Consider the following 10,934-nt stretch of genomic DNA (forward strand, 5'->3'; position numbering starts at 1 on the left):
GATTTATTTTTTATTGCGTAACAGTGAAAACTATTTATGTATTAAAAAGAAAATAGCAGGACTAGCGACAGCTCCGCAAGTACGCATGCAAATAAATCTATCTAAAGAGCACTGCGGTACCTCGCATGAAGAACTCTTGAGCACTTTCATGGAGGCCCGTGCCTATCAAGGACGCAGGTATAATAAGTACTGTACAGCTGTGCAGGGAAAAGTTCTAAGCGGGGTAATTCCCAAACGAAAAATTTGTGCAGTCGACAGATGTCAATTAGGTATTTTGCGCAGTCTGTTTAACCTTTTTTATTGGTGCTATTATGCTCGAGGTACTTATCTTTAATTAAAAACCTTGTATCCATCCATAGACTTCATGGAGTCCACGTCATTCTTAACTTTTTGCGGTGGAATCAGTTCCGGTCCCGGGATCATTTGCGGTCCAATTTGGGGATCATTTGCGGGACGGGATTATTTGCGGGCCTGGACAGTACAATGGCCGTTTTTCGTAAATTTCTGTACAAGTACAACAAATACGAAAACAGCAACAAAACCTGGAAAGGGAAACGTGATTACAGACATAGAGGATATTACATATCCTCGAACTAACGTGCAATGTTCTTTTTATTATATAGACATACTGTGGCGGCGTTTTTGACGATTTTCCGAAGGTTTCCGAAGATTCTTTAAAACTTGTCCTAAGGTCACACGAATGTTCCGAATATTTCCGGAAATTTCCGAAGATTGACGAAGACTGCCGAAGACTTTCGAGAAAGACCCGAAGATGTTTCGATCATTCACCAACGAATTTAAGTGCAATTTAAGAGACAAACTTGATATCGTGGAAAACGGTAAGTCAGTTTTTTGTAATTTTCTATCTTTAACGAGCATCAGTTTATTTCCAACATTAACCGAAATCGTCGTTGAAGCAACGTTCGGCTGTTGAACTGCTTGTCATTGGTAATGAATGTTCTGTGTTCTTATTATTGTTTTCTAGGTTGAACATGGACCACCTCAGTTTTATCTTCTCCTTGCCGTTAATCCTTTCGGTTACTACTACTACCTTTGGATTTGCGATCAGAGCAAACAATCCAACTGGAGAGGTAAAATAAAGAAGTGGCTTATGTTATTGCCTTTAATCAAACTCTCTGCTTGCAACCCTAAATGGCGTCTCTCTTGAAATTTCCATGGCATTTGTGGTCTGTTTTACGCCATGAATGAACTTGTAATTTTAACACGAGCATGAAAAATGTGAAAGAGCGTGAACATTGACTTCAACAAATCGAGGTGCTTGTTAGAATCTGATATTTAGCTGAAACCAGCGCTTACGTAAAGACTTAAGCAAGAAAGTAAAATTGAAACTGCCACAATTTCATTGAAATACATTAAGTTTATTTGCGTGCGAAAGGATTTTATTTATATTTTTAACACTTTGTAAAAGGTGAAAAACGTCTTTGCATGGGTTTGACACTAAACAATATAGCCGCTAAGTCCTTGGATATCTTTTTCTCCACATAGGAACCAAAAGAACTGCCCAAAAGCAAGGTAAAAACATTTGTCGCGCTTCATTAGAAAAAAAGAAATATAGTAAACAACTACATGTAAAGTCAACAAATAAAGTAAACACATCATGTTGTTGCTGATGTTTATTGTGCGTTGTAAACTGATTCAACTATGCTGTCGCCATAAGATGAGAATCAGAATATTCAAGCCATTGAAAGGTTAAATTATTGCATTAAGTGTAAATAAAAATGCGACAAGAGATAGTTTTAAAATATTGCTAACTGTTATTCTAACATTTTGGCATTTTTTTTCTTTTCAAAGCGGGAAACTGAAGCATTGTTAGCAGATGCTGGCTTGGACCACTTTCCTTAAATGGTTCCCAATCGCCAGGTCAAATAATTTTTTTTCCCCGTAGACAAAATTATCTTACTTTTCGCTTGAACAATTCAATTCTTGCTTTACTGCACGCTATTTAACTCTAACCCAGATCTCCCGCGCTTTAACGTCGTTGGATAGGAGATTAGCATGCTATTTGATTTTATTAATAAATTTTTCTGATTACCGCTGGGTCAAAAAATGCTTTCTTTGAAAGTATGAAAAGTGTAAGTAATTATTTACCGAATATAACTTTCTTTCCTGTTGCTAATGTCCCATTGAGAAGAACAATATTACTTGATTTTTTTGATTTTTTTTTAAATAAATTTTCACAATGTTGGGCACATGAATAAAGTAAGTGATCGAATGTTAAAAGCGTGTGAGATTTAGCTTCTCAGTTGTGTTTAATCATTACCACTTTAAAGACAGCATACATGTACAAGTTATGCAGCGCTTACGAGTAGATACATAGAGGATATTACACGGTGGCGAGAAGATATGAATTTTACGAGGAGTATATTTCCCAGTAAAGCACTCGTGTCTATATAACAACATGGAATATCCCACGAGTCCGTTGTATTTTCTCGGTACACGCATGAACCTTAAGGCGAGTGTGTATACCAAGACATTACAAGTGATAAGTGGACTATTCCATGGTGTACCACTAGAGAGCGTTGCATAACTATTTTATACCATGACAGGAGCATGTCACATGGAATGTCATATGCTCCTGACCATGAATAGAAAATACAGTGGCCAACACAATCAGTGGCACATGATGGGTAGGTTACATTGAATACTGGGTAGGTTACATGGAATACTGGGTAGGTTATTAAAACCAACTGAATGAGATGACGGGTTTTTTTTTTTTTTCTTTTGGATTGCTACATCGGAACTGGAGGTCTTTTTGAAACGATTTCATAACGCTGAAGCTAAACTGCAGGGACCGAAGGACTTGGAAGACCAAGACAGCGAAAAGTCCAAGCGCAAAGGTAAATGATCTTTAGTAATTGTAGTTAGTAGACGGACACATGAAATGAATTGTTTCCATAGTTATAAACCCCAGTTAGAATCGGTCTCGGAAAAAACGAATACACACGGAACAATACTATACGAAAAAGGGTTAAAATTTTCCAGAACTTGTCCTCTAAAGATCGTAAAGGTTCGCCACCACTCCTGAAAATCAGGAACTGATAGTTTAGGAAGTAGTCTGACGCTAGCTAGTTTGCCCAGGGTAGGTACTCTGTAAGTCATTGGGTAGGGGTGTGCCCATGGAGCACTGAAACCCTTATCCTATACCAGACCATGATCAGACAAGGCACCTTAAGCCCCTACTCTATACCAGAGTAGCTATTTTCCATGCAGAAACTTTGTCACTATCGTACTCCAACATGCTTTAAATGAGCCAATATACTTTCGAGTTTCATATTCTATTATGAAACCCCGGGTAAAGAACCCTGCTCTACACTAAATTATTCAAACCCTGGCCACTTGTTTGGGACATTATATCCTATTCTAGAGCAAAACTGTCTGATTTCTTTACGCTATCCCTGACTAAATTGCTTGCAAACCTTACCTTACACAGCGGCACATACCAATATAACCTCCCCGGCTAGTTTCTCATTAACACGAGTAACTAGAGTAGTTATGGCCCTCTCTCTCACGCAACGCTACGCTCTCGGGAGAGAGCGTAACGAGAGAGCGTAACGTTGCGCGACAGAGAAAGGGCCAGGCACGGGTTTCTCGAAAGGTAGATAACGCTATCCTCCTGATAAATCACCAATATTCAGTAGATAGAATAGTTTGTTTTCTTCACACTTAACCACCGGATAACTTAATGTGGACTCGCTAGAAACAAGTTTTTTTTTCGCCTTGATTTTGCTTTTATCAAGTCTTTTATCTGCTTCCCTAGATCGGTACGACTTCTGGTAACGTTTTAACTAGATTTCGGTTGATAAAAACTTTACAAGGTTTTATTAACATCCCACTAACTGGCTTATTTATTTGTGCAGGAACTGTTATTAAATGTGTCGACCTTACAGTCGGCCCTCTACAAGACCTCCTAAATGTTCTCGCTAACGTAAACCGCAAATGCGCCGTTGGTGTTGAGAACCAAAGTGGACTTGGTTGGCAGCAAGGTTCTACCTACTTCTTTTCTGGCACTGATGAAAACTTGCCTTATTCTGTTGATAATGGTAAAAGTGAATTCAGTATTTACATGAGGCTCGCTAGCACAGTACTAATCATGCTTGAACTTGACCAACACAATATGACCAACTTGATTGTTACACCTTGTTAGACAACAATTTGTTTTTCTGATAAGATTCTTGCACAAATACCCTTCGCCTTTTTACGCCATGCTTGTTTTGTGATATGATTGTCCAAGTGACATCCCTATTTTTCAGAATTGGCCTCTTTTAAAAAGAGCCGAGATTCATAAGTAAGAAGAAAATTAAACCGTTGTCAATAAAGCGCAGACCAAAAACAAATTACTCAGTACAGTGTTTTTCGTTGAGAGGTCTTAATATTAATTTTATATTTAAACATGTGATAAACATTTCAAAAGCAAGACACGACGTTTGAGTTTCAGTATTCATAATTACAAAGTTCTAAACGCCGTTGAATTGACAATGAAAAGCATGTTTTCTAAACTGAAACGTTGTGTCGTGATTTTGACTTGAAATGTGTAACATCTATTCTAACACTGCGAAATTTCAAATCTATGTGTACGCTTGCAGAAGGCATGCACAGATATCTTCTCTAGGGTTATACTTTCTTGAAGTCCAAAGTTTAAAGTCTATTTGTTCCGAGAGACAAATATTCCTACTGGTTTTCGTATCCAATAAAAATATTTATCATTCGATGCATTTTTTCTTTCTTTTCATAGGCTGAGAGCCCCCCACCTTACCCATAAATAACTGTTTACAAATGATAGTCTGTTACGCCTAGTACCGTCTAAACGTGTTTTGCTGCAAATAATATTCTGCTCATGCGTAATTGTAACCCTGCTTCCTTGTGAAAAATGACGGATCGCTTCCTTGAGTTGTCGGAGAGTGCTTTAAAATAATATGAAAAGAAACTTGGTCATTGAATGATAAAGCAATTGTTAACCTCGGTTGTCGCAAAATATCGTGATTTTTCAGTGTCTCACGGATCAATTATTTGCCTCAACCATCGGCTTTGGCAAATAATTCATCTGCTGGTTACTGGCAAATCAAGATATTTTGCGATAACCAAGTTCAATAATTGTTAATTGATTGTCTGTTTCTTTTGTTGTTTTCCTTTATTTTCCACAGAGTATGCCGTAGTTTACGGACCTCGCAAGACGTCTGGACGAGGCTGCAACGGGAGTTGTCGGAGTCGTGGCCTACTACATTCCACGCATCGACAAAACACTTGCTGTAGTGTTTTCTGTTCCGTTTGATTATAACTTTTACCAGAATTGGTGGAATGCTAAGCTGTACCCTGGAAACAAAAGGGCCAACTATGATCAGTACTATGATTTTGTATTATGACGCAAACCCCTTCAAGGCAAGTGGTTGGCATGAGAGATCCCTCGGTTCTGGTCTGAAATTTCGTGGCTCTATGTCCAACTCTGGTAAAGCTACCTTGGAGATTCGTGTCCTTAAAGAATGAGCAACTGGCATGTAAACCAAGCATGCTTGTACAACTTGCTCGCATAACCGATTTTAGTAGTAACAATCTGTATTCTGTCCTAACTTAAGTTAGAGGCTAATGTTTAGCACGGTAACCACTCACCGAGTGTATGAACGACTTCTAAGTAAAAATCTGTGGGACTTAGTATTGAAGAGTTGAAATGACAAATAAATGTGTGGTAGAAAAGAAACTGTTTCATTGTTTTTCACAAGTGAACTTACATCGAGGAGCTTAATAATCTAGTAAGGGAAGCTCCTCTTAAATACGCTGATGGCTTTCCCTTTTTAACCCCTAAACCTAGTTTGCAGGAAATTTAAACTCTCACCAAAACGTTTGTGCAGCACGGGGCTAAATAAGAAAACTATCACGAGTAGAATGGCTCCGTGGACGATGTTTCCGAAAAAAATCATTGAACTAAGTGCAAACTAATTTATATGCATATTTTTAGCCTCCCTTGGCCGATAATCTGGGTGACACTTCATTGTTTATCGATACTGAAACTATAGTCCAGTATTTATGGTTTCTTTCAACCCCTGAGACTTTCTTTAGTTCCTTTGCCGAGAACCTTTTAAACACTTTTTGATCCGTAGTCTTAAGCCAATATGTGTCTTTTTTGTTTGTTTGTTTGCAACTGAAGTGGAAGCTTCTTGTTTCCTTTCAACTTTCCATCGATTGGCTTTGGGCTTCTCAATTGTTTTAGTCTAATGACTTCTTGCAGCGCCTTAAAATATGCTGATACACTGAAGGGAAAATATTTTACTCATGGAAGGATGCTCACTTGTCGCCGTTACATTTCTTGCTAGAGCGGATCGCTTTATTGCGTTCGAGAGAACGCAGTTCTAATCGGGTAATGCGGCAAAATTCGAGTTTTTGTGTCTGTATCTTTTTATGGACACCAATTTGGCGCCCCCAAACAAATTATTCAGGAGCGAATGACGTCATCACCATGTTCGTCCATGTGCTTTCTTACATACAACCTTTATTTATACACGATAAAAGACGTCAAAGCTAACAAGCTTGTGGGGTCGTGTACTAATAAGATACATAAAATAACTACAATTAATAGATAAATAATTAATACAGTTAATAAAAAATTAATACAAGAATTAAGTAATTCTTATAAAAAATATAATTTTGATAACAACGAATGAGATCAATAATTAAAAATAAATAAAAGTCTCCGATCTTTTGTTAATCATTTGTGGGGCTAAAACATTAAAATTAAATTCCTTAAAAGTGTTATAATTAACAACATTCTTCAAAAAAGATTTCAGGTCTGTGCTCTCTAGTATCGATCTATTAGCGTTCCAGAGGACAGCCCCTTTATAGGAAATGGAGTTTTTAACGTATTTGGAGGCAAAACTCGGTACTATCAGTCCATGCTTCAGTCGTGAAGAAGGTCTGTCGCCGTGGATAATCCACTCTTCAGCCAAAGTGCTAGGGAGCATGCCATGATAACCCTTGAAAAAAAGTTTAATTAAAGAACGTTTATACATATATGTTAAAGTGTTCCACTTAACGGTAGCTAAAACGTCAACTGTTGGCATGTCCGGTGGAAAGCCAAAAATAATTCTAGCAGCACGGCAATGTTGTCTTTCCAATGTTTTAAATAACTCTGTCTGATTAACCCCGCCCCAGACGGGCATCGCGTACGTAATGGATGGCTGGATAACCTTTACGTAAAGTGACTCGCACACATGACTGGGTAGAAACTTGGATTTCTTCAGGAGGCTCAATTTGTTTGCAAAGTTTTTAATGACTTCTTTGGAGTGTTGTACAATGTTACGGACTTTCGATTGTCGAGGCAGCTTATTGAGGACTGTAGCGGATAAATTGGTTATTTAAAGTTCGAAGTCAGGGTTAATGGAATTTAAAAACCTTGTCTTCGCGAAATGTGTACGACTTTTCGTGCGAACAGAAAGCTGTAGTTTGGCTGCGTGTTGTTTACCCTTCTCTCTTCTTAATTCGACCAAAACCAGCGCTGCTTTCTGCTGTATAAATCAAAGGAGGAAATTTGTAGTTTCATTTCGCTGGCCTACATTTCTGTGCACAAATTATGTAACATCTGACCCAACGAAAGTGTTTACATAGGAAGAGCTCAACTCCCACAGGATTGCTTTGGTACACCAACGTGTCCTCCATTTTAATGTTTCGAAAGTGAAAATGCCTTGTAGCTGTTCTCACAAAGCCAAGACGATTCAAAGTCGTGTTCGTAAACAGAATAATTGCCCTAGTTTTGGTAATAAAAGCGCGTCATCTCGCATACCGACGGAACAGGATTTACACGGTCAGTATAAAATATCAACTGCGGACTGCGGACTGCGGACTGCGGACTGCGGACTGCGGACTGGGTATAAAACACGGACTTTCGGGACTTAAGTATAAAACACGGACTAAGCATTACGGACTCGGTATAAATCACGGACTCAGATATAAAGCGAAGAAGCTAGAGTGAAGCCAGAGTTGCTCTCGACTATCGCCTCGAGCAACTCTCGCGCTTCTTTCGTGCTGTCCAAACTTTGTCCAATGAATATTTTTCATATGAGAACTTAAATTATCAAATAAAAAAGGGGGTGCCCATGCTCCATTTTAGCGTTATTTAATGCTTATTACAAGAACGATTCCAAGTTATTGTAAACTCTTTGTGAGCCCAGACTCGTAAAAACACGTCTCAAACTACAGTCTACAAACTACAGTTTGATTTTAACAGACAACTGAATCCTTGTTAAAATATTGGAACCAAATTGCTTGCCACGGCTATCAAACTGCAAACTAAAAAAGACTACAATGCAGCTGCTATTTTTCTTATTTATTCAATTTTCAAACATAGAAATCAGAAGTCTTTTCTCACGCAAAGCTAATGATTAGTTGATTAAAATGACTGGAAAAAATTTTGGGGTGCCTGAGCTCGTTAGTTAGCTATAGCCATTTTTCAACTGACAGAACGCAATATCAAGGCAAATCCGCCATGTTTTCAATATGCGCGTGCACGAACGCTCGCTAATGTCGCCATAAATTATGCGCAGTAAGGATGCGCAATGCAATACTGGGGAATGACCTTAAGCCTCATATGGTACATATAACTTCTTGCAGAAATGATATTAGTATCGGACATACTGCTAGTGCTGTTTTTATTGCCTTTTTTGGCTACGGAAGGACGAATTTTTACGGTTTAGTTAAAAACATATAACTGTACTGTATTTGCAAATTTTCAATACACAAAATTAAAATTCTGTTCACAATCTCGGCCTCAGGCATATTCTCAAAATATTCTAAAAGTTTCGCAAATTTCAGCCTCGATTTTCTGATAAAGCGTTCCTTGAATAGACAAGTTACAATACTTCCGGTTTGCCTGGGAACCGGAAAACAGGAAACCCGCAACAGTCGTTCAGTTGTTGGCTATTGTAGTGCCAGTCCTTCTCCGCGTTGAACTCATTTTGCGAAGAGCGCCTTCTGCGACAAGTCTATTTCAGTTCTTTATTCCTCGATTTTTCTCGGCTACGGTGCGATGGGTAGTTTTGAAATGCACTTGAACTTTAAAAATGGTAAAGTCAACCAGCTGAGAGGAAGCAATTCCAATGCAATGACAAGGAACACACCTCGATCTTCCAAGGTACACATGTGAACTTTGCTAATGTACAGTAATGTGTTGTGTTCTTCTTGTAATTAAGCTTCAATGAAATGATTTCCCGTTTTTGTTTCAACGGATTTTCTTTTTTTCCTAAGGCGATGTCGGTCTTTTTCATTGAAGAATGGATTCAAAGATGGTCACAGATCGCCGAGCATGGTGGGGGAGACTACAAGCAAATGGAGCTAAATACACAGAAATCGATCAACTTACAAGAACTAACGAGTGAGCGCAAATATTACATGCACTAATAATTCGACGTACTAACCCTCCTAGATAAAACCCCGAGAATAAGTCTTGAGCCGCACAAGTGGTGAGCAATCTCGCCCCCTGGAATAATGTTTACATAAACATTCCAAAGTCGCTTCATGTCTTTTACATCAAGCTCCCGGGTTGTGGGCGTGGAGACCGGAGGGCTTTTTGAGGTATTCTTCAGAACATTTGTTCATTGCTGCTAGTTAAGTCTGTTTCTTTTTGGTTTGATCCCACCCCACCCCCCTGCCCCCCCATCCCTCTGGAAATTCCACTTTTATGCTATACTTTCCCTTAAAAATTGTGGACTTTGAGATGCCCCTCCCCCTGGGAATTCCCAGTGAGCCTAAAGTAGAACATTCGGCAGTTTACAGGCAAGTGTGGCAAAAACATTAACTGGCTGTTTAAAACAGGACATTTTATACAGAGTATTAAATATCAATTTCAATCTGTGTGTGCTTTATGTTATGGACATTTATTCTTAGACAACAGGAAGTTTTTCTTGCGGCACTCCAATACATTTAGATGTAGAATCACTTGGTGGCCAAAAGACTATTGAACAATTACAGTTAATAAAGGTGTAAAGCTTTCATACTTCATAAGATGAAAAGTTACAAAAAGAACAGCTTCGTTAAGCTTCCATGTTATATTTGATTGAAACATTGACTATTGGCTGTTTAAAATATAATGTACGTAGAACAAATGACATGCATGCAGGTGTTCTTATAAATGTTTTGTTAATTAATCTTCAGACAACAAGAAGTTTTTCCTGCAGCACTCCCAACACATTTTGAGACTGACCCGCTTGTCGAACAATAGCAGGTAATTGCAGGGGAAGCAATATAATATTATTTTTTTCACAAGCATTCGTACTTTATAATCTAGATGTGAACTGGCTTTAAAATATAAAGAACATGTGGCAACCAAAATGCAGGTGTGCCTAGCCAATATTAAATTGACATTAATTTTGTCTTCAGATAGCAGTAAATTTTTCTTGTGGCACTCCAATACATATTGAGACTGAACCACTTGGTTGCTGAAAGAGTATTGAGCAAATTAACAGGTAATTGCATGGATAGTACTTCAGTTCGAAAGCTCTTATTCCTCATTATATGGATAATGATTATTAACTTTTAATTATTTAATTCTGCATGAGTGTTTAACTGTATTGAACAACAAAACTATTATTGTTATACTGCAATTAAAAGTCCCTTTTGCCTATTATCAATTTTAGTTTCTTTTTGGTTATGCTTGCCAGTCTTACTTCTTGACTTAAAAAGGGTGTTTCATTGATTTTTGCGTGTGAAACTGTTTTTATGTTTAATTTTATTGAAGCTTTAAAGGTAAAATTAAATGATGTATGCTTTGTTGCTGAAGTGACAGCTGTAATCATTGTCTTAAAGTGAGTAGTTTATTGGGAGTCGATTTTTATTTCAATGTAGTTTTAAGACTAAAATTGACCTGAGCCGTCATTAATTGTACAGATGAGCTGTATATTTTATATTTAATATTGTCTTTTTCAGAGGGTAAT

General features: G+C 38.0%; 1 pseudogene; it reads left to right on the plus strand.

Annotated features, from left to right (window-relative positions):
* Positions 1–85: 85 nt before the first annotated feature.
* Positions 86–5,703, plus strand: LOC149100944 (DELTA-actitoxin-Afr1c-like; annotated as a pseudogene).
* The last annotated feature ends 5,231 nt before the right edge of the window (positions 5,704–10,934 follow it).

Source organism: Orbicella faveolata, unplaced genomic scaffold (genome assembly GCF_042242905.1).
Source record: "Orbicella faveolata isolate gen_17 unplaced genomic scaffold, um_ofav_v1 contig_4, whole genome shotgun sequence".
In the NCBI taxonomy this organism is placed as follows: Eukaryota; Metazoa; Cnidaria; class Anthozoa; order Scleractinia; family Merulinidae; genus Orbicella; species Orbicella faveolata.